We start from the raw sequence: 26564 nt of genomic DNA on the forward strand, positions 1-26564 counted from the left end.
TATCATAATATTGACTCATATGGAGTTTTTAATCCATTAAAAACATTGGTTCTTTCTTTTTTGCACAAACCATAACCTTTTATCTGTCCCTCTTGCCATCACTCATTAAGTGGCTATATTCTTACTCTTTCTGTCTTTAGCCCCTTCCTGAGCTGCTTCAATTCTACACATCTACACTTAGTTCCCTTACTGATCAGGTCTTCCACTCCTCCCACTAACTGTCTTTACTCCTGGAGAAAATCATAAAATCAATTTTTCTGATAAGGACTCCTGTAAATTTATATTACATGATTTCATCTGGGTCCTTTTTGCAGCAAGGCAATTCTTTTACATTTCCTAATATATTCACTAGTCCACTCATCATAGCAGCTGTTTCAAATCTTTTCAACTCTCTCATAGCTCCTCTCCGGACCCCCTTTCCCCATCCAGGTGAGTATCTTGCCTCCAACTACACAGAAAACATTAAGGCCATTCTTTAAGCTCTCCCTCTGAGGTTTCCTCCTCATTTAGATGTCTCCTCCCACTATCTTCTCCTTTATAGTTTATTTTTTTCTTTTATGTGAAAAGTTGATCCTTCTCCTTCCATAGGTGAACACATGTATCCTTGATTCCATCCTATCTCATCTTCTTCAGAAGATTAACCTTTTCTATTTAAGAAAGATTCTACTGGTATGTGTGTATATGTGTGTGTGTGTGTGTGTATTTATATATATTTATATACATATATATATATAACAGTAGAATCTTTCTATTTTCATTTTTCCTTCTCATTCTAAAAGATCTAGACGGTTCCTTTTGTGCTTGTGATTTCTTGAAATATTATATTCTGGATCTTGTTTTGGTCATTGCCTTCAGGTAATCCAATGATGCTTAAAATTAGCTCTCCTTAATTTGTTTTCTAGGGCATTTTATATGTGTTTGTGTGTATACACATATATGTTTATATGAAATAGCCGAAATATTCAATTTTCAGTCCTTAGATTTTGTTTTAATGTTTCTTGCCTCATGGAATCATTAATTTCTGTTTGATATATCCTAATTTTCAGGGAATCTGTTACTTGGATAAGGTTTTGTACTTCTTTCTCAATTTAGTCGCACAATCCAGGTCTCCTCCTCAATCCAAGAATCCAGGACTATATTATTTTTCTTCTTTAAAATGTTTTCCCCAGTGAGAAATCAGAGAAATTTCTTTTCTTTTTGTATTTTTTAAGGAAATAAGACATGCAGCGAATGAAACTCTACCTGAGATGATATAAATTAAAGTACTTAAAAGCCTGAATGTTCCTATTGTAGCTCTTGCAAAAGGCCATATACACAACCCCTGGTGGGAATACTAATTTGTGTTCATTTTTAAAGTCTCCCTGGCAGCAGTAGGAACTCCCTCACTCTCCTCCTTCCTCCCCCCCAAAAATGATCATCTACTTAACAACCTTTCTGAACCCAGTTCTTTCTGTTTCTAAAGCCTATTTCCACTATACCACAGACCCACCTGTTCTCTCTCCCTTACCCTACCCTGGCCCCAACAAATCAGCAAGCTGCTTTTTCAATACAATATACTTAAAAAAAATTTTTTTTAATGTTCTTTGTAAGATATGTTTTTCTGTACACTTGGCAATAGAGGACAGAGGGCAGGAAAATGTTATTGGCAACAAAATATGCTCTATGTTCATGATTGTATTGCTCAGCAAAGGTGAATGTCCTCCAATTTGCTTAAGGCAACAAAACCTTAGAGCTAACATTTTGAGCAAGTGCCTCTTGTCATCTTTCCCTCTGCACTTACTTGAAGACAGCTCATCTTAAGACATTTACTTCTTTTATAACTCCACATTTCATTTTCGTTCCAATTCTAATTCAGTCCTATTGCTCTATTCAAACAAAGTCATTTAATCTTCTCTGTTCTGATTGATATTTTAATTATCTAGTCCTTTCCAGCTGAGTCCACCTCAGTTTTTATGCTGTCTGAAGAGAACCATGCTTTTTTTTTTTTTTGTATATGAATGATGAACTCATTGACAGAGACATTTTTCTCTCCAAAGACTGAGAAATAAATTATCCACTCCTGAACTATCCTGAAACATGATTTACCCATCAGTTACTTTTATTGGTCTGTTCATATCTTAAATACAAATGCTAGCATGAATATAATAAATGAACCTACTATTTATTTTTGTGGCTAGGAATGTGTTCTAAAAATTCACACTAATATACATCACAAGGACAAATCATAAACATAACTCCTAATAGTATCATAGTATCTGACATTTAAAAAAACATTTTAGATCTCTCATTTGATTTTTTTAATTATAAATATTATTGTTATTTCAAGTATTACCTATAAGCTCAGAGAAGCTTGCCCATAGTTATCTAGCTAATATATATTGGAGTTAGGATACAATCCCAAAGTTCTCCCAAGTCCTAAGTACAATTCTTTTTCAACATACTAGCTGCTTCTCAGTCCATTTTGTCTGAGGTCATCTTTTTCGCTATCTAAATGAAATATTTCATTCATTTAAGACTTAACACTGAACACCAATGCAAAAAAATTTTTTCTTAGTAATGAATTACATTTAAATTAATTTCAACATAAAATCATTTCTTCTTCAAAAAAAATTTTGTCATTTATCTTTATTGACTTTTCTAACTATGTTATGGTATAATGTACCTACTTCTGTTTTTTTTCTCTTTGAATTAATTCACCAAAAGCTTTCCAGATTTGTTTTCATACTTTTCAGTCATAAGTAAATTATAATAGTATCACAGAATATCAATGGACTAAAATTTATTTAACGATTACTTATTATTGGATACACAGACTTTTATTTTTATTTTGCAAATAAATACAAGTTGTTGTGATAGTATCTAACATATAGTTCTTTCTAAAATGCAAACACATACAAACAATTTCTATATATTTTCTTAATAAAAGAATTAGTCAAAGGGTATGATTCATTTTTTTAACTTTTGCTTTATTCTGCCATATTGCGCTCCAAAAAAGATTTTACAAACTTGCAATTCTATATCTAGAACCATTTTTTTTAAAAAAGCCAGAATTTATTATTTTCTGTCCAGGGGTAGACCCTCTCAATTCAACTGAATAATTATTCAATATGCTGGAAAAAATAAATTAAGAAAATAGATCAGTATGGCAGGATTCCAGCTTTTAAGCATAGGCTCTATAGAGATAAACTATTCAGATAAATATATAAGACAGATCTAAATATGGTAAGTTGATAAGAATACAAAGTACCTGTCAAGTCATAGATCATAGCATTTAGAACTGGAAGAGCTTAAATATTTGTACTGAGAGCTACTTTTTTCCAAACCTCTTCACTAAACCATGATGTTTAGTGAAATTATATCTATTTGGAAGAATTGCTTAATTGAAATGAATTGGAGCTTTAATAAGGTATGCCTTAAGTGACAGATAGAGATGGCAGCAGGTGAAGATCAGAATAGACCTTGGTATATTGTATAGTCCAAATGACCATATTCAAGGGAGTATTAATTTCACCCACAAATAAAATATTTAAGGACCAATGCTTTACATATAATAGGCCCTTAATGCATTATTCAATTTAATACTTATACTTTTTCAGTAAATCCTTTAGAATTAGGATAACTAAATATTATGTATATATGTATTATGGAAGCATATTTTTAAAAATGTAATTGTAAAACTTTTTATTAGGAAATAATATTTCTGCAGCCTTTCCAGCCTTTTCCCTTTTAAAAAGTGGATAAAACAAAAGCTAGGCTCTTTCTTTGGGAAATAGATTAATAATGATATCAGCCTTAATTCTTATCTAGATAAAATCATTGCCAATGTTTTTCTCTATTTAAATTCCAGGTCAACAGCAGGATGAATACAGAGAGGACTGGCGAGACTTACATGAACTATGCTAAGTGAAATGAGCAGAACCAGAAGATCATTATATACCTCAACAATGATACTGTTTGAGGATGTATTCTGATGGAAGTGGATCTCTTCGATAAAGAGAGCTAATTCAGTTTCAATTGATCAAGGATGGACAGAAGCAGCTACATCCAAAGAAAGAACACTGGGAAATGAATATAAACTGCTTGCATTTTTGTTTTTTCTTCCCGGGTTATTTAAACCTTCTGAATCCAATTCTCCCTGTGCAACAAGAGAACTATTTGGTTCTACACACATGTATTGTATCTAGGATATACTGTAACCTATTTAACATGTATAAGACTGCTTGTCATCTGGAGGAGGGGGTGGAGGGAGGAGGGAAAAATCGGAACAGAAGTGAGTGTAAGGGATAATGTTGTAAAAAATTACCCTGGCATGGGTTCTGTCAATAAAAAGTTATTTTTAAAAATCAAATAAATAAATAAATTCCAGGGCAAGATAACTGATCACAGGAAGGAACTACTATCCACGAAGGAACATTTGGCCAAAATACATTTTATCTTTTTTTTGTCTCCAAGATTCCTATAATGTTACCCCAAAATTGTCCTAGGATAGAGTCACATAGGAGGGCATGGGAAACGATGCCAGTAAACTAACCCATGTTAAAATGGTTCTGATATAGATTAAAATTAAATGTAATAAAATTGTTTCTGGCAGATTTGAGTTTAAAAAGCAGAGTTCATTAGTAGTAGTATTTTTTTTTCTTTTGAATACTGGCTATTTTTGCACTTCAAAATTACATCTACCTTTTAAAATCCCTAGTTTCCTTCAAAGCTCAGCTAAAACAGTCTTTTTAAATAAGACCTTCCCTAATATCTCCTATCTTTTATTGTCTCCTGGCCTTCCCAAAATTACCTTTTATTTACTTTATATATAGTTTGCATTTGCATATACTTTTATGTGTGCATGTTGCTTTGTCCAAAAGAATGTAAGCTCCTTGAAGTCAAAAGCATTACTGTGCTGGTATATTAAGGGAAATTAAGTGTTTTCCTGCCATTTCATCATTTCTCTTGACTTTCAGCCTCCTGGCCTTCTCAAGGTCTTAGGCTGATTCCTCACGACTTTTTGTATGTCCTTACCATAGTCATACTCTTCAGTCTTCTCAATCTTTGCAGAAACTTGTGTTCCACCTCCCTGTCTTCTCCAGTTCTGACCAATGAATCTTTTTCCTTATTTTGCTGAAGTTCAGGCTTTCACAGAACTCATTGGCTGCCTACCCCCAAGCTCTTCAGCATCACTTTATAGTTTGTCTTCTTCATTAGAAATGAAACTCTTTGAAAATAGGAATGTCTCACTTGTTTAATTTTATATCTATATTACTTAACATAGTGCCTAGCCCACATAATAGGCTTTTAACTTTCTCTTTATTATCATGGAATAGACAAGACCTGTGTGTGAATTTGTTTTGTTTGACTAAACTATTTATCATAAAGATTTTAATTTTGTTTTTCCTTTTTTTCTTTTCAGTGATGGAAGGGATGAGAAAAAAAATTGATTTTTGAATTTAAAAAGACCTGTCAAACACCAAATTATAATCTCAAAAATGAACTGGTTTTAAATATAGATTTGCTATAGAACAAGTTTACAATTATTTCCATTGTAGATCTAAATAATTAAGGGTTTTCCAATCATTAGCTTCTTGAGGGGGAAAGAATTTTTGGCTTGGACAAATAAAGAAAAAACAGAAAAGTAGAGACTGAGCTTCTTTTCTCAAACACTTTCACTTCCAAACTAATAAAGGCTACCATGGTAGTAAAGCATATATAAAAAATGAAATCTCATTTCTAGCTGGGTATAAAAAGTGAATATTTTGCTTCCAGGTCATGCTGTGTCTCTCATATCAAGTTAGTAAGGAAAGAACCATATCCTAGATTGAGCCAATGGAGCCACATGGCTGTCTGGCAGAATGCCGTGAACTTGCCTGTCGAAGTGACTTCTAGACAGGTTTTCTATTCCTTTTCCAAATCAGGTACACTGACACCATGACCTGAAATGGCATAGTCATGAAGTATCCTTTGATGATTATCTTTATTCCTTAGAGTCCAGGAAGATCAAAATACACATTTAAAAGAAGATAAGAAAGTCAAAGCTCCTATATCCATAGCCTCCAAGAAAAATATGAATTGGGCTCAGTCTATGGAAGAGTTCAAAAAGGATTTTGGAAATCATATAAAAGAAGTAAAAGAAAAAAATGAGAAGAGAAATGAGAGTGATGCAAGAAAATCATGAAAAATTCCTACTGATAAAGGAAACAAAAAAATACTGAAGAAAATATACCTTTAAAAATAGACAAGACCAAAAGAGGTATAAAAAGCCAATGAGGAGAATACTTCAAAAAGCAGAATTGGCCAACTGAAAGGAGAAGCACAAAAATTCACTGAAGAAAAAAAACTTCTTTAAAAGTAGATTTGGACAAGTGGAAAAATATGTATAAAAGCTCCCTGAGGAAAATAATTCCTTAAAATTTAGAATTGAGCAAATGGGAGCTAATGACTTTATGAAAAATGAAGAAACAACCAAACAAAAATTTAAAAAATGGAAAATAGAAGACAATGTGAAATATCTCATTGGAAAAATAACTGACCAGAAAAATAGATCCAGGAGAGATAACTTAAAAATTTTTGGACAACCTGAAAGCCATAATTAAAAAAAAAAAGAGCCTAGACATCATCTTCCAAAAAATTTTCAAGGAATAATTCCCTGATATCTTAGAACCAGAGGGTAAAAAAGAATTTGAAAGAACCTGCCAACTACCTCTTGAAAGAAATCCCAAAATGAAAACTCCAAGCAATATTATAGCCAAATTCCAGAACTCCCAGGTGAAGGAGAAAATATTGCAATTCTTCTATACAAAATAATGAGCAAAATGCTCTCAGAAAAACCTGGTGCAAAGTGAAATGTACTGTGTACAAAGTAACAGCAAAACTTTGAACAACTTAGCTATTCTCAGCAATATAATGATCCAAGACAACTCTGAAGGATCCAATGATGAAAAATGCTATCCATCCCCGTACAATCTAAATACATATTGAAACAAATTTTTTTTAACTTTCCTTTTCTTGAGATTTGGATTTTTGTTTGTTTTTTGTCTATGTTTTCCTTTACAATAAATCTATTCTGGAAATGTTTTGCATGACTATACATGTATAATTTATATTGGATTGCTTACTTTCTCAATGAAGAGGTGGAGTGGAGAGGGAGGAAGAGAGAGAATTTAGTTGGAACTCAAAGTTTTAAAAATGAATGTTAAAAATTTATTTTGCATGTATTTGGAGAAAAATACAACACTAAATACTTTTTTAAAAAGAGAAAATACTGTTAGGTGTGATGCTTCCTTGGATATCTAAAAATAAACTTATTAATTTTTACATGCATTTATATTCTTTCACTTCTACATTGGCCATGCCTAAAAACAGATTTTTCTCTCTGCATTTTAAGTTCACCACCATAGCAGAAGGTAAGTGGTATGTCTTACCATCAGTCTTCAGAACTCATGGTTTTTCATTGTTTTGATCAGAATTTGTATTGTATTGCATTGATCAGAATTCTAAAATCAAAGTTGTTTTTCTCTATAATGTTGTCATTATATGAATTATTCTCCCAATTCTGTTCCCTTCTCTCTACATTAGTCAATAAAGACCTTCAGAGTTTCCTCTGAAGTTATCTATCTTGTCACTTCTTATGAAACAATAATACTCTATTACATTCATATACTATTTACTTAAGCATTCCTTGTAGAACTTCCTTGTTTCTAACTTTTGACTGCTAAGAAAAGAATTACTATAAATATTTTTATACATGTATATCCTTTACCTAGCTTTGATTACTTCAAGATATAGGCCTAATTAGTAGTAGTATAAGTGAATCTATTGGTTTACTCAAAAGAGCAACCAAATAGTTTCAAATAGTTCCAAATTGCTTTCTAGATGGCTGGACCAATTCAGAGCTTCACTAACAAAGGATTGGCCACTCCAACAATTGTCATTTTTTTTTTTTTTTTGCCATCTTTTCCAGTGTGATAGACATGAAATGGAATTTCAAATTTTGGTTTGCATTTTTTTTACTACTGATTTAGAGTACTTTTTGCATGAATGTTGATAGCCTTGATTTCTTCCTTTGAAAACTACCTGTTCATATTCTGAGTTATAGATTTGATACCATCAATAACTGAAATAACCAGCTTTCACAAACATCATAAGAAGGGAAAACTCTTCTTTAATATTTTATTCTTCAAACTAAAGCCTTTAGGATTAAATATGAAGAGGAAAAAAAAAGCTTCCATGAATCAAATCTCCCAGTTCAGAGATTAGAGAACAGACTCTCAAAAACTTCCATATCTTTATGAAGTATTACACATAGTAAAATATAACTGAACCTATAGGTGCAAAGACATTCACTAAATAGTACTCCACATTCCCTATGGAATTACTTAAAAGTCTTTGGGATCCCAGAACTCCCTTTTCCTGACAGAATAACCATTCAGTCTAAAAATTCAAACATTTTTTCTTTTCAGCCCCCAACATTAATCCTGGCTCAAATGTAAAAAAGGTCACTTTAGTATTTCCTTTAAACTTATATCTGTCAAAACAGGAAAAAATTATAAGCTACAATACTTTCCATAGGATACAAGTTCACACATAAACTATTCTATCTATAAGTTTTATTTTCCACTTAAAGGCATATATTTGTCCAACATCTATCAATACATGATAAAGCCCTTCCAAATAGGCCTCTTTGTGAAGCTATTTTTTTAAAAGGGTTGCAGTAAGACACATTAATAGACCATAAGGTCTCTTTCTCACTCATAAATGCTTCCACTCTATGTATGTTCTTTGTGAATTAGATGGAGTGAAAAAGCTCCCTTTCTTTCCTGATGCATCTGTGTGCACCTTTCTCCTCCAGATAAAATGGGCTTTTTAGGTAGAAGCATGGTTAGGGAGCAGTTCATATAATAAGCAATCATCTTATTTTTTAAAAAGCTCATCTCAATTTAAGTTTAAGAGCTGAAGTATCTTTTAAGTTGAGTTGCAACATGTGAGCAATTTAATAGTATAACATTTTGTTTATAGGTTCAGAGTAGCTTTCAATTTCTTTACCAGTGTGCTTCTAATTAAATCATAATTGTACCATTCACAATGGAATGAAAGAAAACCTGTTATACTGGATATTTTTCATGAAAGCAAAACAAGATGACCCCCCAAAAGTAACCAATTCACAAAAGAAGAATACCAGCATATGAAAAGGGTATATAAAAATAAAACACCTAAATTACACTACAACATTTAAAATTATATAATTGTAAAACTGTCTTATCATTTATTGATGGACTCAGATTATTAAAATATATGTTCTTAATTATAATCAGTAAAAAAAGCCAACAAAGATTGATAAGAACTGTGTAGATGCAATCTATGTTCAGAATTTTATATTTAAAAATTCACATTTAAAAAAATAAAAAATTAAAAAATAAAAAAATAAAAATTCACATTTTTGTCACCTTAAAATTATTTTTTAAAAAAGTTTGTCCTCTTCCGGCCAAGATGGTGGAGAGGAGGCACATAACTGTGTAAGTGCCGCATTTTTCTCTCAGAATCCATTTCATTACAAGCTTCTGAATTAATGCTTGACTGAAAAAAAAAAAAAAAACCAAAAATAGTTACCAAGAGAAGACATCCTTGAAATTCGCCAAGAAAGATCTGGTTTTGCTCGAGGGCAGGGACAGTTTTAGGCAGGCTGAGGGCAGGCAGCGGCAGGGAGAGCACGGGAGGCAGCTCACAGCCAAGCCGACCGGAGGGGGATGGGGTGTGAGCTCAGCCATCTCTGCTGGGGGGGAGGGAGGGAGGTGGCGGGGAGCTTTGCTACAGGATTGGATACTTTGCCCTGGCAGCAAGTCAGTAGCCTAGCAGAGAAGCTAAAAACGGGGGGGAGGGGGAGGGAGGTTGGGGGGGTGAAGAATACAACCTGGAGTCTCGCGGTACCTGGCCATCCCTCCCCCACAGTGTCTCAGCACGCTCTCAGAGTCTCAGAGCGCAGACACAGCACAGTCCTGCTAGTGCCTCACTGCTGCCCCCACAGTCTGGAGAAGAAGCTCAGTAACATCACCCAGTCCCTCCCCTCAAAAAAGCAGACTGCATTTAGGGGTTTTTTCTATTTTTTTTCTTTTTGCTAGTTTGTCTTTGATTCTTCTCTGACAAAATGAGCAAAAAATTTGAAAAGGACCTTAACCCATGACAGCTTCTATACGGATAGAGAGCAGACTCTAAATCCTGAGGAGACTAAAAACAGACAGTCTCCATGTGAATCCCCAAAGGAGGAGATCATCTGTTCCTCAGCACAGATGAACCTCATAGAAGAAATTAAAAAGGCTCTCACAAGGGAGCTAGAAGAAAAATGGGAAAAGGAGAGGGAGGCTTGGCAAGAGAGTCTGGAGAAATCATCCCACTCATTTAAAGACAGAGTGGATAAAGAAATAAAATCCTTGAAAAATAGGATTAGTGAACTTGAAACAGAAAAATAGCTGTCTAAAAAACAAAATTGGCAAAATGGAAAAAAAAATTCCATAGACCAAAAGAACTCAATTGGACAATTAGAAAAAAGATATAAAAAAAGTGAGTGAAGAAAATACTTCATTGAAAATCAGAATCGAACGAATGGAATTGAATGACTCGAGGAGACAAAAAGAATCAGTCAAGCAAATCCAAAAAAATCAAACAATGGAAAAGAATGTGAAATACCTTCTTGGGAAAAGAACAGACCTGGAAAACAGATCCAGGAGAGACAATCTGAGAATCATTGGACTCCCAGAAAAGTATGATGAAAAAAAGAGCCTGGACACTATTTTCTAGGAAATTATCAAAGAGAACTGCCCAGAAGTCATAGAAACAGAGGGTAAAATAGACATTGAAAGAATTCATCGATCACCTACTGAAAGGGATCCTAAAATCAAAACACCAAGAAATATAGTGGCCAAATGCCAGAACCCTCAGACGAAGGAAAAAATACTGCAAGCGGATAGAAAAACCCAATTCAAGTATCGAGGAGCCACAATAAGGATCACCCAGGATCTAGCAGCATCCACATTAAAGGATCAAAGGGTCTGGAATATGATATTCTGAAAGGCTAAGGAACTTGGTATGCAACCAAAAATAACTTACCCAGCTAGAATGAGCATCTTTTTCCAGGGAAGAAGATGGACATTCAACGAAGTAAGCGAATTTCACTTATTTTTGATGAAAAAGCCAGAACTTAACAAAAAGTTTGATCTACAAATATAGAACTCAAGAGAAATCTAAAAAGGTAAAGATTAATCTTGGGAATTATATTTCTGCTATAAAGATGTATAAAGAATACATGTATACCTTGTTCTAGAAACTAGAGGTGGAAAGAAAATCGTACCAGAAAAAGGGGAAAGTGGGGGTACTACATCTCATGAAGAGGCAAAGGAAACCTATTATATCTGAGAGAAAGAATGGAGGGGGATGAATATAGTGGGTATCTTACTGACTTCAGAATTGGCTTTAAGAGAAAAATTTTAGACATATTCAATTTATGGTGAAACTTCTCCCACCTCATTGAAAAGTGAGAAGGGAAAAGTGAAAAGGGAAGGAATAAGCTAAGTGGAAAGGAATACAGAAACTGGGAGGGAAAGGGGTAAGATGGGGGAGGAACTCTAAGGCGGGGGGAGAGATACTAAAAAGGGAGGGCTGTGAGAAGCAAGTGGTGCTCACAAGCTTAATACTGGGAAGGGGGTAAGGGAGAAAGAAGGGAGAAAAGCATAAACAGGGGTTAACAAGATGGCAAGTAATACAGAATTGGTCATTTTAACCATAAATGTGAATGGGGTAAACTCCCCCATAAAGAGGAAGCGGTTAGCAGAATGGATTAAAAGCCAGAATCCTACAATATGTTGTTTACAGGAAACACACCTGAAGCAGGGAGATACATGCAGGTTAAAGGTAAAAGGTTGGAGCAAAATCTACTATGCTTCAGGTAAAGTCAAAAAAGCAGGGGTAGCCATCCTGATCTCAGATCAAGCTAAAGCAAAAATTGATCTAATTAAAAGAGATAAGGAAGGGCACTATATCTTGTTAAAGGGTAGCATGGATAATGAAGCAATATCAATATTAAACATATATGCACCAAGTGGTGTAGCATCTAAATTCTTAAAAGAGAAATTAAGAGAGCTTCAAGAAGAAATAGACAGCAAAACTATAAAAGTGGGAGATCTCAACCTTGCACTCTCAGAATTAGATAAATCAAACCACAAAATAAATAAGAAAGAAGTCAAAGATGTAAATAGAATACTAGAAAAATTAGATATGATAGATCTTTGGAGAAAACTAAATGGAGACAGAAAGGAGTACACTTTCTTTTCAGCAGTTCATGGAACCTATACAAAAATTGACCATATATTAGGACATAAAAACCTCAAACTCAAATGCAGTAAGGTAGAAATAGTAAATGCATCCTTTTCAGACCATGATGCAATGAAAATTACATTCAACAAAAAGCCAGGGGAAAGTAGACCAAAAAATAATTGGAAACTAAATAATCTCATACTAAAGAATGATTGGGTGAAACAGCAAATCATAGACATAATTAATAACTTCACCCAAGAAAACGATAATAATGAGACATCATACCAAAATGTATGGGATGCAGCCAAAGCGGTAATAAGGGGAAATTTCATATCTCTAGAGGCCTATTTGTATAAAATAGAGAAAGAGAAGGTCAATGAATTGGGCTTGCAACTAAAAATGCTAGAAAAGGAACAAATTAAAAACCCCCAGTCAAACACTAAACTTGAACTTCTAAAAATAAAAGGAGAGATCAATAAAATTGAAAGTAAAAAAACTATTGAATTAATTAATAAAACTAAGAGTTGGTCCTATGAAAAAACCAACAAAATAGACAAACCCTTAAGTAAATCTGATTTAAAAAAGGAAAGAGGAAAATCAAATTGTTAGTCTTAAAAATGAAAAGGGAGAACTCGCCACTAACGAAGAGGAAATTAGAGCAATAATTAGGAGTTACTTTGCCCAACTTTATGCCAATAAATTTGACAACTTAAATGAAATAGAAGAATACCTCCAAAAATATAGCTTGCCCAAACTAACAGAGGAAGAAGTAAATATCCTAAACAGTCCCATTTCAGAAAAAGAAATAGAACAAACTATCAACCAACTCCCTAAGAAAAAATCCCCAGGACCAGATGGATTTACATGTGAATTCTACCAAACATTTAAAGAACAATTAACTCCAATGCTAAATAAACTATTTGAAAAAATAGGGATTGAAGGTGTCCTACCAAACTCCTTTTATGACACAGACATGGTATTGATACCTAAACCAGGTAGGTTGAAAACAGAGAAAGAAAATTATAGACCAATCTCCCTAATGAATATTGATGCTAAAATCTTAAATAAAATATTAGCAAAAAGATTACATAAAATCATCCCCAGGATAATACACTATGACCAAGTAGGACTTATACCAGGAATGCAGGGCTGGTTCAATATTAGGAAAACTATTAGCATAATTGACTATATCAATAACCAAACAAAAAAAAAACCATATGATCATCTCAATAGATGCAGAAAAAGCATTTGATAAAATCCAACATCCATTCCTAATAAAAACACTTGAGAGCATAGGAATAAATGGACTTTTCCTTACAATAGTCAGGAGCATATATTTAAAACCGTCAGTAAGCATCATATGTAATGGGGAAAAACTGGAACCTTTCCAAGTAAGATCTGGAGTGAAGCAAGGTTGCCCACTATCACCATTATTATTCAATATTGTATTAGAAACACTAACCTTTGCAATAAAAGTCGAGAAAGAGATTAAAGGAATTAGAGTAGACAATGAGGAAACCAAATTATCACTCTTTGCAGATGATATGATGGTATACCTAGAGAACCCCAGAGATTCTACTAAAAAGCTATTAGAAATAATTCATAATTTTAGCAAAGTAGCAGGATACAAAATAAATCCCCATAAATCCTCAGCATTTTTATACATCACCAATAAAATCCAACATCAAGAGATACAAAGAGAAATTCCATTCAAAATAACTATTGATATCATAAAATATTTGGGAATCTATCTACCAAAGGAAAGTCAGGAATTATATGAGCAAAATTACAAAAAACTTTCCACACAAATAAAGTCAGACTTAAATAATTGGAAAAATATTAAGTGCTCTTGGATAGGCCGAGCGAATATAATAAAGATGACAATACTCCCTAAACTAATCTATTTATTTAGTGCTATACCAATCAGACTTCCAAGAAAATATTTTAATGATTTAGAAAAAATAACAACAAAATTCATATGGAACAATAAAAAGTCGAGAATCTCAAGGGAATTAATGAAAAAAAAAATCAAATGAAGGTGGCCTAGCTGTCCTTGATCTAAAATTATATTATAAAGCAGCAGTCACCAAAACCATTTGGTATTGGCTAAGAAATAGATTAGTTGATCAGTGGAAAAGGTTAGGTTTACAAGATAGAATAGTCAACTATAGCAATCTAGTGTTTGACAAACTCAAAGATCCTAACTTTTGGGATAAGAATTCAATATTTGATAAAAACTGCTGGGATAACTGGAAATTAGTTTGGCAGAAATTAGGCATGGACCCACACTTAACACCATATACCAAGATAAGATCAAAATGGGTCCATGACCTAGGCATAAAGAATGAGATTATAAATAAATTAGAGGAACATAGGATAGTTTATCTCTCAGACTTGTGGAGGAGAAAGAAATTTGTGACCAAAGATGAACTAGAGACCATTACTGATCACAAAATAGAAAATTTTGATTATATCAAATTAAAAAGCCTTTGTACAAACAAAACTAATGTAAACAAGATTAGAAGGGAAGCAACAAACTGGGAAAACATCTTCACAGTTAAAGGTTCTGATAAAGGCCTCATTTCCAAAATATATAGAGAACTGACTCAAATTTATAAGAAATCAAGCCATTCTCCAATTGATAAATGGTCAAAGGATATGAACAGACAATATTCAGAAGATGAAATTGAAACTATTACCACTCATATGAAAGAGTGTTCCAAATCACTATTGATCAGAGAAATGCAAATTAAGACAACTCTGAGATACCATTACACATCTGTCAAATTGGCTAAGATGACAGGAAAAAATAATGATGAATGTTGGAGGGGATGCAGGAAAACTGGGATACTGATGCATTGTTGGTGGAGTTGTGAACGAATCCAACCATTCTGGAGAGCAATCTAGAATTATGCCCAAAAAGTTATCAAACTGTACATACTCTTTGATCCAGCAGTGTTACTTTTGGGCTTATATCCCAAAGAAATACTAAAGAAGGTAAAGGGACCTGTATGTGCCAAAATGTTTGTGGCAGCCCTGTTTGTAGTGTCTAGAAACTGGAAATTGAATGGATGCCCATCAATTGGAGAATGGCTGGGTAAACTGTGGTATATGAATGTTATGGAATATTATTGTTCTGTAAGAAATGACCAGTAGGATGAATACAGAGAGACTTGAAGAGACTTACATGAACTGATGCTAAGTGAAATGAGCAGAACCAAGAGATCGTTATACACTTCAACAACGATATTGTATGAGGATGTATTCTGATGGAAGTGGATTTCTTTGACAAAGAGACCTAACTCAGTTTCAATTGATAAATGATGGACAGAAGCAACTACATCCAAAGAAAGAACACTGGGAAATGAATGTAAACTATTTGCATTTTTGTTTTTCTTCCCGGGTTATTTTTACCTTCTGAATCCAATTCTCCCTGTGCAACAAGAGAACTGTTTGGTTCCACAAACATATATTGTATCTAGGATATACTGCAACATATCTAACATATATAGGACTGCTTGCCATCTAGGGGAGGGGGTGGAGGGAGAGAGGGAGGGGAAAAATCGGAACAGAAGTGAGTGCAAGGGATAATGTTGTAAAAAAAATTACCCTGGCATGGATTCTGTCAATATAAAGTTATTATAAAATAAAATAAAATAAAATATATTTTAAAAAATTTTTTAAAGTTTGTCCTTATGTAAAATTAATAATTTTTCATTTTATATATATATTAAAAATAAGAGGAAAAATAAACAAAATATTGGGTACTCTCTTTTTTTTCAAATGCCTTCTCCTCATTAGCAGAGGAGTTTTGATTGAATGGTTGGAATTTTCTCACACCTCCCCTTCATAATCTCATGTTATTTACATTGCAACTGAAATTAGCTCTTTTCCATTATACCATTTGGCTAGCCCAATATCAATGACTTTTAAGGGACCATTTAATAACTGAATCTATTGCTTTAAAAAAAAAAAAAGCAACATTTGGGACATAGTTCTAAATTGCTACCATTCTGTGGAACTGATACTAGAGAAAATAATGTATTTTATTTACACAAATAAAATATATATTCCTTTGAGTTAAAAACCATTAGATTTGGTTTGAGTGGTTAGAAAGAAGCTTTGTGCTTTCTCACTGCTTTGTGCATGATATTCTTCTTTAAAACAATAACTTTTTAGGGGCAACTAGTTGATGTAGTAGATAGAGCACCATCCCTGAAGTCAGGAAAACCTGAGTTCAAATCTGGCCTCAGAGACTTAACATTTCCTGGCTGTGTGACCCTGGGCAAGTCACTTAACCCCAACTGCCTGGAGGTGGGTGGGTGGGAGGGGGGGCAAGACCTTTTTTTTTTACCAAATAATTTGAGACCAGTACTTTTTTTTTGTCATCTGTTTTATGATTAGTTTTAATTATATGGTGTATATATTAATATTAATGTATTAATATATAATAATATAATTACTTATAATAATAATTTCCAGGATTTGTATTAAGTAAAGACTTTTTATTACCTTAATAAATTATTAAATAAGTATTTATTAAGCACCTATTATGTGTTCATCCAAGGCCATTTCCAGTCATCTTGATCTATATTTTGCCACTTGATCCAGATTTCTCTGAAGGAGAAAATGAAGCTGGTGACTTGGCAATGCGAAAGGAAGGAGATTTTTAAAAATGGGAGTAAAATTTCTCTCTCTACCTTTTAAAGAAAATTAAAAGATAATTGAAGATAGGTCAAAAGAACTCATCACAGACAAGGAAAATTACATTTTTAATTTAACATATATTCAAAAAGAAAAGCAAGCAAAGATGTTATTAATTTATATATGATCTTCATTTTCTTTTTCATAGTTACATTTATTTATTTATTTTAAATTTAAATAGAAAAATAAGAAAAAAATTGCCATGTGCACAATTGAACATAAGAGAGAATTAAAAATATAAAGCAATAAACTTTCATTTCAAAAAAACTTATACAATAAATTCTACACATTGTGTTTAGGGTTGACTATCTTTTCTTGCTTCCTTGTAGGTTTTCTTTTCTTGTCTTTAGTCTTTGTTTTCCCCATCCTCTCTCCCATCCCTTGGAGAAGACTACAATTAAATGAGGATATATACATATATACACTCACAAATAGATATATACAGAGTATATATATACACATATACACATATATGTATATGTATATTTATGTGTGTATATATATATATACATATACATATATACACACACATATATACATACATATACACATATATGGATATAGATATCTATAATCATACATATATATATATATATATATATATATATAATATATATATATACACACATACACACATCTACATTCATATGCTTCCATGTAAGACTGGACTATGCTTGTTTTTCTTCTGTTTCTCTAAAAGCGAATAATATCTTCCTTTGTAAGTCCAAATCTCAATATTTTTCTAACTGATCATTTTTTATACCACCACAATATCCCAAATCTTATATTGTCTAGTTATTTTAAATAGTCTAAAACAGTATTGGTTAATATAGCTAACATAATGTAGCTCCCTATTTTTCTCTTTTGATTAAACATATTTTAGTTTTAACTTTAAGATCATGATTACCAACCCCCTTTTTTTACATAATACATTCTACTCCTGATCTTTATTTTATATTTATGTGTCTCATTTTTTTATCCCTCCTTATTTCTCTACTTTACTTCTACTTTGCCCTCTTATTACTTAACCTACCCCTCCCTCCAAGGATCCCTCCTTTATCCTTCTTTAACCCAATCTTGTTAATTCTTTTATACCCCATCTTATCCTATTCCCTCATTCTCTTATTTTTTTAATAAATTTTTTATTATATATAATATAATTTTTTTTATAAATTTAGAAGATTTTTATCCTTTCCAAATGTATATGTTGTTTTCTCCTTACCCCTCATCTGATTTGAAGAGTTCCATCTAAAAATCCCTTCCTTAATTCCATTTAAAATAACTATCAATAGTATAAAATATTTGGGAATCTATCTGCCAAGAGAAAGTCAAGAATTATAGGAACACAGCTACAAAACACTTTCCACACAAATAAAGTCAGATCTAATCATTTGGAAAAATATCAAGTGCTCATGGGTAGGCCAAGGGAATATAATAAAAATGACAATACTACCTAGATTAATCTACTTATTTAGTGCCATACCAATCAAGCTCCCAAGAAATTATTTTACAGATCTAGAAAAAATAGTAAAGTTCATCTGGTAGAACAAAAGTCCAACAATTTCAAGGGAATTAATGAAAAAAAATGCTAATGAAGGTGGCCTAGCTGTGCCACACCTAAAACTATATTATAAAGCAGTGATCATCAAAACCATTTGTACTGGCTAAGAAATAGTAGTGGATCAGTGGAATAGGTTAAGATCGCAAGACAAAATATTATTGACTATATTGATTATTTTATCCTGTTATCCTAACCTATTCTAGGATCTAGACTATACCAATCTAGTGTTTGACAAACCAAAAGACCCCTGTTTTTGAGATAAGAACTCACTATTTGATAAAAATTGCTGGGAAAATTAGAAACAAGTATGGAAGAAACTAGGCATTGATCCACACCTAACACCACATACTAAGATCTAAATGGATTCATGATTTAAACATAAAGAGTGATATTATAAGCAAATTAGAAGTACATAGGATAGTTTACCTCTCAGATCTGTGGAGAAGGAAGGAATTTGTGTCCAAAGAACTGGAACTCATCATTGAATACCAGATAGATAATTTTGATTATATTAAGTTTAAAAGTTTTTGTATGAACAAACTAATGTAGATAACATCTTATCTACATTAGTTTTTACTAAATTTTTTTTACTACATTTTTACTTATGAAGTTAAAGTAGATAAAATCAGAAGATTAGAAGACCCAGCAGTTGGGTCAAATTTGGGCCTGTATCCCAAAGAGATCTTAAAAGAAGAAAAGGGACCTGTATGTGCAAAAGTGTTTGTGACGGCCCTTTTCATAGTAGCAAGAAACTGGAAACTGAATGGATGCCCATAAGTTGGAGAATGGCTGAATAAGTTATGGTATATGAATGCTATGGAACTTTGCTGACTGTGATTTTTTTCATTTGCAACCCCAGTTCTTCAATATATAATGTTCTAAGACCTACAGTCTTTAAATGTAGATGCTGCTAGGTCTTGTGTGATTCTAATTGTGACTCCATCATATGTTAATTGGTTTTTTCCTTGTTTATTGTAATAGTCTCTTCTTGACCTAGCCTGTGCTTTAATTATTTAAAGTGACCCTCAGGGCTCACTGCGTATTGTTTAATGGTATCAACCTAGAGATGTTTATACTTCATATAGGTCAAACCACTATTTTGGTATCTTTCTTCTATTCTTCTCTGTCTCAGGAAGACCACTATTCTACCCCAAATCTTGCTTATTTTTACTATTACTTATGTTCAGTCTGAGCAGTTATGTTGTCTTGTTCGAAATGGAGATATGGGAAGTTTGGTAATTTTTGTCCTATTTCAAAGAATCCACTCAATCCTCAATTTCTGTTTCACAAATACAAGAAAATGTTTTTATTTAAGTTCAAGGGTTTTTTTTTTTTTTTAAATGTGGGGATGCGGGGTGGGGGAAAAGTCTCAGGATGACATAGCAATGGTTTTTAAGTGCTTGAAGGGATATTCTATAGAGGAGAAATCAGATTATACCACTTGGCCCAAAAAAGCAAAACCAGAATAATTGGGTAGAAGCTGAAAAGAGGAAAATTTAAGGTAAAAATTTCCTAAAAATTCGAGTTTCCCTAAAGTGGAATGGGCTCCTCCTTGGATTCTTCAGATTGAGACTTGATAAATACAAGTCATATGTGGTATAGCTAGGGTTCTGTCAATGTATGGGATGAATTTAATGGCTCTTAGAGTCTCTTGCAACTCTCAGTTTGGGGGATTGAGAATGCATTCAGACATGGTGGGGGATTCTACGCAAAGGAAAAAAAAGGGGGGAAATGAACTATACAAATTATATGAGGAACAGCAAATAGAGAACAGCAAAGGGGACTAATGGGTAAAAATGCCTAGTGAAAGCCAAATTGTGAAGGGCTGTAAGTACCAAATAGAGGAGTTTGTATTATATTTAGAGGGAATAAAGAGTTTTTGAACCAAGTGACAGGGTCAGACTTGTACTTTAAGTATGTCTGCCTGCATATTTCTTAAACTTTAATCAGGCATATTCTGGATATATTTAAATTTTTTTCTCATAAAGATTTTGTAGTGATAGGAAGATAAGAAATATGGGTCAATAGTTATTAAGATTCTCTATTTCAAATTTTTTTGGCAATAAATTTGAATACTTATTAGTTAACTACTTGTTGATTTCCAGGTGTAAAATATATTCTCCTCTTTCACCTATCTTAAAAATTAAGCCTTCATTACCCTCATTACCTCAGGGCAAAATTAGCAGACAAAAAAAAAAAAAAGAAGCTGCGTTCTAGCACTGAGCCTAAAGGGGTTTTCAACTCGCTATTAGTGGCTGAGCCCAGCAATAGTCTATTGATACTCGAAATGACACAAGTTCACAATTTTGTTGCTCAGAAAACAAATTCAGGTCTAGAATTTTCAGAATTCACGTGAGAGGGGCAGTAATCAGACTTTGTCCTGCATCAGATCTCTTTGGGAATATTAAAACCCTGATTTGTCCCTAAAATCCTGAAATAACTCAACACTCAAAATGCCAAAAAAAAAAAAAAAAAAAAAAAAAAGCTACAGCAGGATCAGTCTACATATTACATCCATGAGTACACAGAGTCTAGCAGTCTATCCACTGCACTACCTAGCTGCCCCAAGAATCCTTTAAAAAGCTATTATGGTGACAGGAATATTCAAAGACACAAATTCAGAAAAGAGAATAACTTCTATAAGCCAAGTTTCAAAGAAAAACACAGCTTGGATGAAAATTCAACTAGAATTCCTGTAGTCATGAAGTAAGAAGGTTTGTTTTGTTTTGTTTTTTAAGGTTTAAAAATGCTGTTATAAGTGAAATGAAAGTCCTGGAGAAACATAGGGCTGGAGTGGGGGTGGAGAATGAGAGCTATGAAAGAAAGAATTGGAAAGGAAATAATAGTTTGGCACAAAACTTTATCAACTTTACCAAGAAAATACCTTCCTGAAAATCAGAATGCACAAATTAATTATTGATATGAAACATCAACAAATATTTAAAACAAAATAAAAAAACTGGGGGGGATATAAATAACTTATAACAAAAATAACTGACAGACAAAAAGATAATTTAAGAATCATTGACCTAAAAGCTACAGCACCCTTTCCCTAATAGAGAAGAGCCTAGAAACAATATTTCAGTAAATCTTAAAAGAAAACTGTCCAGATCTTTTAAAACCAGAGTAGAAGAAAGTGTAAATAGAAAGAATCCATTGGTCACCTTGTGGAAGAAACTATAATGAAAACCTCTCTAAGAACACTAGGTAAAATTCAGAACTTCCAGGGCAAAGTAAAATACTACAAATGGCCAGAAGGAAAGAATTCATGTACTGAGGATGCACAATCAGGATCACAAATAATTTACCATCACCACACTCAAGAAGCAAAGAGCTCAGAATATCACATTCCAGAAGGCAAAGAACATAGGCTTACAATAAAGTTGCTTACCTAGCAAAACTGATCATATACTCCTAGAAGAGGAAAAAGATGGATTTTTAGCGAAAAAGAGACTATCCAATCATTTCAGATTAAAAGACTAAAGTTTCATAGAAATTTTGAAATTCAAATATAGAAGTCAAAAGAATTGTAAAAAGGTAAATATGACTGAAAATCATAAGGAGCTAAAAAACGATAAACTGTATATTTTATTATTAGGAGCTGATATTGTGTCCTTTAAGAATCCTTTCATTGGGCCTGGAGAGACTTACATGAACTGATGCTGAGTGAAATGAACAGAACCAGGAGATCATTATACACTTCAACAATACTATATGATGATCAATTCTGAGGAATGTGACTCTCTTCAACAATGAGATGAACCAAATCAGTTCCAATTGCTCAATAATGAAGAGAACCAGCTCCATCTAGGGAAAGAACTATGGAAATGAGCATGGACCACAACATAGCATTTCCATTCTTTCTATTATTGTTTGCTTGCATTTTTGTTTTCCTTCTCAGGTTATTTTTACCTTATTTCTAAACCTGATTTTTCTTGTGCAGAAAGATAACTGTATAAATATGTGTGTGTGTATGTGTGTGCATATGTGTGTGTGTGTATATATATATATATATATAATTTAACATATACTTTAACATAGTTAACATGTATTGGTCTACCTGGGGAGGGGGTGGGGGGAAGGAGAGGAAAAGTTGGAAAGAAGATTTGCAAGGGTCAGTGCTGAAAAATTACCCATGCATATGCCTTGTAAATAAAAAGCTATAATAAAATAAATAAATAAATAAAATTTTTAAAAAGAATCCTTTCATTGGGGTAGGTAGGTGGCACAATGGATAGAGCACCAGCTCTGAAGTCTGGAGGACCTGAGTTCAAATTTAACTCAGACACTTAACACTTATTAGTTGTATTAACCCCCATTGCCTCAGCAAAAAAAAAAAAAAAAAAGGATCCTCTCATAATCAGTATAATAAAGTCCAATTAAATAGAGGACCTGGGAATAATTCTGTTATTTTCTAATGATGTTAAAACAAAAATGGAATGGGAGGGAGGATATACCATAGGGGCAGGGGAAAAGATGTAGGAAACTATTTTACATAATTGGGAAATGTAAGTAAAAGTCAGTATAACCAAGGAGTGCATGTTGTTACTTAAACTTACTGGTCAAAAGAGAGGAAAATACAAACATAGTTGGGTACAGAAATTCATTTCATGCAACAGAGAAACAGTAGGAAAAGAGAAGGGAAAGAAAATAAAAAGAGTAAGAAGAAACTGAAAGAGAGAACAATCCTAAGCAAAATAAATCCTAACTAAAGATTTACAAAAATATTTATAGTAGCATTCCTTTATAGGGACAAAGAATGGAAACTGAGGAAGTACATGCTAATTAGGCAATAGCAGAAGAAATTTTGGTATATAAATGTGAAGGAACACGTTTATATAAGACATTATCTAAGGACTGCTTTCAGAGAAACTTGAGAAGATTTGTATGAACTGATTCAGAGTGAAGTAAACTATAGAGTTGTACAGTGATAATATGTAAAGACAAATAATTATAAAAGACCTGAGAACTCTGATTAACACCATTGCCAATAATGATTCCAAAAGGCTCAAAATAAAATATGCTATCCACCTCCTAATAGGTGATGGACTCAGGGAACAGATTGAAGCATAATTTTTTTGGACTTAGGCAATATAGGAATTTATTTTTGCTTGTTGATATATATTTATAACAGGGGCTTTTCTTCTCATTGAGGAAAGGAAGGAAGATAGGAGGAGAAAAAAAGTAGATTTCTGTTTGGGGGGAAAAATTTAATGCCCCCCCCTCAAAAAAAGAAAAATCTATTAATTTTGCCCATTCCTTTTATTTGCTTCCAAAGTGATTTTCTTAAACTTCAGGTTTAATTGTTACATTTTTCCAGTGGTTCTCCTCATGTTTGGGGTTAAATATAAACTCTTCTGTTTGTCACTTGAAGGCCTTGATTTGGCCCTAAGTTAATTTTTTTTTAACATTTATTATTATTATTATAGCTTTTTATTTACAACATGTATGCATGGGTAATTTTTCAACATTGATCCTTGCAAAATCTTCTGTTCCCATTTTTCCCCTCCTTCCCCCCACTCCCTCCCCTAAGTGGCACATAGTTCAAAACATGTTAAATATGTTAAAGTATATGTTAAATACAATATATGTATACATATTTATATAGTTATCTTGCTGCACAAGAGAAATCAGATCTAGAAAGAAGATTAAAATAACCTGAGAAGGAAAACAAAAATGCAAGCAGACAATAACAGAAAGAATGGAAATGCTGTATTGTGGTCCACACTCATTTCCCATAGTTCTCTTCATTACTGAGTAATTGGAACTGATTTGGTTCATCTCATTGTTGAAGAAGGTCATATCCATCAGAATACATCCTCATATAGTCTTGTTGTTGCCACATACAATGATCTCCTGGTTCTGCTCATTTCACTCAGCATTAGTTCATGTAAGTCTCTCCAGGCCTTTCTGAAATCATCTTGCTGGTCGTTTCTTACAGAACAATAATATTCATATGCCACAATTTATTCAGCCATTCTTCAACTGATGGGCATCCATTCAATTTCCAGTTTCTGGCCACCATGAAGAGGGCTGCCACAAACATTCATGCACATACAGGTCCCTTTCCCTTCTTTAAAATCTCCTTGTGATATAGGCCCAGTAGTAACTCTTCTGGATCAAAGGGTATGTACAGTTTGAGCATAGTTCCAAATTGCTCTCCAGAATGGTTGGATTCGTTTACAATTCCATCAACAGTGTATCAGTGTCCCAGTTTTCCCACATCCCCTCCAACATTCGTCATTATTTTTTCCTGTTATCCAAAGTCATTTTTTAAGTCTTATACATTTCTTCTTGTCACAGACATTCAACAAAAATAGTCTAGTTACATACATACTTTCTCTTTTCCCATGCCTTTCCATTGGCTGTCCCCCATGTATGAAATGTACTGCCTTTTCATTTCAACTTCTTTAAATCCCTAATTTTCTTGAAGGCTCAGATTTAGTGCTACTCTACATGAGGCTCCTTTTGATTCTGCTTACTGCTAGTTCTTTCTCCTCCAAATGATCTTCTATGTATGTATGTACATGTTTTTTTTCCCAATAGAGTGTCAAGGACAGGGACAAAAGTTTCACTTTTGTCTTTGTATCCAAAGTACCCAATAGAATTCCTGGAACATGATAGATCCTTAACAAATAGTTGATGATTGATTGGTTGAAGTTTGTTGCCTCAAGGAGAATTTATAAGCCATTCTATTTAGCTACATCTTTTCCTTTTGTCTGTTTTCATTTATAGCAAGGAAATCAAGATTATTATAATTCAGTTCCTCTAGGAATATGTTCATTTTCTGATCATCAGACAAGGATCTCTCATTTAGCATACCAATAGATTAGTTGGTGTTTATAGACAATCTGACATATGATTCTTAATTTGAAAGGATTATAGGTTATGGTTATTAGATGAAAGGCAAAAGATGTGATTTTGATTAATGGAATCAATTGAAATGTTTGGGTTTTCTGTGATTATATTTATTAGGGTAAAGGTGGATTTCTACCTTTATAACAGCTAAAAACGCATGTGCATTTTAGATACTTTTTTTTTGTTAATCCTCTTCAACCACACATTCAGATTAGCAGGTCAGGTCTCCAGAGTGATGATCCTATTTCTTCCCTTTGAGTTCTAGGGATAACCCTGAAGAGTTTGGGAGTATCCTAGCACTATTGCTCCAGAACCCCTATCCAGTGTTTCTCCTAATATTCACCAGTTAATATTTATTCACTTAATAATTCACCAGAGACAATATCAATTTGACCAGTTGATTTCTCCTCAGCATACATAATTGAAATAATTAGCATAAATTAGCCTCTTACAATGGGATATTTAAATATAGCAAAGGTTTCAGTATAAAATCATCCTCTTCAAATAAGGGATCACTCTGGACAGAAGCAGCTACACCCAAAGAAAGAACACTGGGAAATGAATATAAACTGCTTGCATATTTGTTTTTCTTCCCGGGTTATTTATACCTTCTGAATCCAATTCTCCCTGTGCAACAAGAGAACTGTTCAGTTCTGCACACATATATTGTATCTAGGATATACTGTAACCTATTTAACATGTAAAGGACTGCTTGCCATCTGGGGGAGAGGGTGGAGGGAGGGGAAAAATCGGAACAGAAGTGAGTGCAAGGAATAATGTTGTAAAAAATTACCCTGGCATGGGTTCTGTCAATAAAAAGTTATATAAAAAAAAAAACTATACATAATACTAAAAAAATGGTATATATATATATACATATATATATATATAGGCACAAATTCTTATGAAAATGAATAGAAAAATAATATGAAAACCTTAGCATCTCATTTAAGATTTTTGAAGAGTTGTAATACAATAAAAATATGACTGCCAAAAAAAAAAAATAAGGGATCACTCTCCCCTTGACAAAGCCACTCAGTTCCTAGGAGAGGAAGCCTAAAATTAAAGTGCAAAAATTAAAGTGGCTATAAAACATTCCCTCTAACAAGTTCCTTTCTAAATGTGTTAAAGCAGAAGAAGTAAGAAATTT

This window comes from Antechinus flavipes, chromosome 4, assembly GCF_016432865.1.
Source record: "Antechinus flavipes isolate AdamAnt ecotype Samford, QLD, Australia chromosome 4, AdamAnt_v2, whole genome shotgun sequence".
NCBI classification, from domain to species: domain Eukaryota; kingdom Metazoa; phylum Chordata; class Mammalia; order Dasyuromorphia; family Dasyuridae; genus Antechinus; species Antechinus flavipes.